General features: G+C 39.5%; 1 protein-coding gene across 1 annotated transcript in view; it reads left to right on the forward strand.

The window, feature by feature from the left end:
- The window catches only part of Zfr (zinc finger RNA binding protein), a 76,276-nt gene that overhangs the window by 19,064 nt on the left and 55,256 nt on the right, over positions 1 to 1,956 (forward strand). The window lies entirely within an intron of this gene.

The following is a 1,956-nucleotide window of genomic DNA, read 5'->3' on the forward strand; positions in this document are numbered from 1 at the left end:
CCAGCTCAGCCCACCAGGGGGCGTTCTGGCTGGCATGTGGTGCTGGGGGATTGAACCGCAGTCCCTGATGCTTTTGCTAAGCTTGTTCTAAGTAGGTGCTTTAGACCACTGAGCCATCTCTCCAGCCCATAAGGCAAGTTTTCTTAGCACCAATAGTATTTTTTAATCTGCCTTTTTCTGCTTTCATTTCAGGTGGCTTTTTTGTTTGTTTTGTTTTGTTTTGTTTTGTTTTGTTTTGTTTTGTTTTGTTTTTTGGTGGAACCGGGGATTGAACTCAGGCCCTTGTGCTTGCCAGGAAAGCGCTTCTTCTACTGAGCCATCTCCCCTTATTTCAGGTGTTTTTTTGGTCTGTTACCATTCTGGTTTGGGGGAGATTTTGAGAGGAAGGGCTTTGGATTTTTGTGATAAGGTCTTGCTATGTAGTTCAGGCTGGCCTTGAACTCACAGCAATTTTCCTGCCTCAACCTCCCAAGTACTGGGACTACAGCATGTGCCACCCTACCCAGCTGTTACCACACTTCTCATTAAAATTTCATAAACACGGTGAAACAGCTTGCTAAAAGTTTGGAAATGCAGTTTTCAAAAGTACAGCTTCTTTCCTAAATATGCCACTTCTTAATTTTTATAATTTTGATTCCTTATACATCTCAGCTCTTAACCCTTTGAATTCCTGTTTTCTTTGTGTGTAGACAAAGTGGAGAGTGAGTCATTTGTCTTTCTGTATAGCAGTGTGCCTTCAGGAAACCAAAAGTCAGGTAGACAATATAGCTGAGTGGTAGACTACTTACAGCAACTAGGGATTTCTCTCTTTACCCACCTATAACCACGTAAGGAATAAAGAACTGAGCCTAACTCAAATTTGGTAAATAAGGGAATAAACAAGATTTCCAGAGGTCTTAGCTTAGGGAGTGATAAGTTTGCCAACTTTTCAGATACATATCTTATAGACATTTATAACACAAGATACTTATAAAGACAGCAATTTTGCCAAATTTAAAACTTTTGCAGATGTCAAGATCTGTAAATCAGTAAACTTTATATGTATACTATATCAGTAAATGAGCTTATTCATTAGAGACTTAAAACAGTGTAAGATAGAATCAATACATTTGCCCAGAAAATAGTGCTTTTTCATTTTGAGAGATAAGAGAGTGTATTGGTCATTAATTGGAGCTCAAAATTTTGATGTCATTTTTATATGTTTGCCTCTTTTTATTTTATTTTATTTATTTATTTATTTTGCAGAACCAGGGATTGAACTCAGGCCTTTGCGCTTGCCAGAGAAGCGCTTATTCCACTGAGCCATTTCCCTGACCCCGTTTGCCTCTTTTAAGTAATCTTTTTCTATCTTTGTGTGTGTGTGTGTGTGTGTGTGTGTGTGTATGTGTGTGGAACTGGGGATTGAACTCTGGCCCTTGCCAGGGGAGCGCTTATTCCACTAAGCCATCTCCCTGGCCCCTTTTTTTAAATCCTCTTAGCTACTGAGAGTATCAAGCTTTATTTGTATGCTTTTTCTTGTTATCTAATATCTGACTTCACCTTCCTCAAATCCAGCACTTCCTGGAATATGTTCAGAGGAAATTTTTTTCTTTGTAGTGTTGGGTATTGAATCGGGATCTTCCCACTGAACCATACCTCCAGTCCTTTTTGCTTTTTAGGATAGGATCTCACTAAATTGCCCTAGTAGATCTTCCTTCATTGGACTCCCAAGTACAGGGATTATAGGAATGTACCACCACACCCAGCTTGTTGAGAGGATTTTTCTTTAGAAAACCAATAATAGATTCTGTAATCATAGTTGTGTTGATCACTGTCATATCCCTTCAGTTGACCTATAAGCTTCTTCAAAACTAAAAGCTCTCACATTGGCCAAGCATTGGCCGTGACTCATCCACATGGCTGCACTGATAAAGGTTCTACAATCTGAGGTACAGGATCTCAGGACAAATCCTGAGG

The sequence above is a fragment of the Octodon degus genome, unplaced genomic scaffold (genome assembly GCF_000260255.1).
Source record: "Octodon degus isolate 3935 unplaced genomic scaffold, OctDeg1.0 scaffold00149, whole genome shotgun sequence".
NCBI classification, from domain to species: Eukaryota; Metazoa; Chordata; class Mammalia; order Rodentia; family Octodontidae; genus Octodon; species Octodon degus.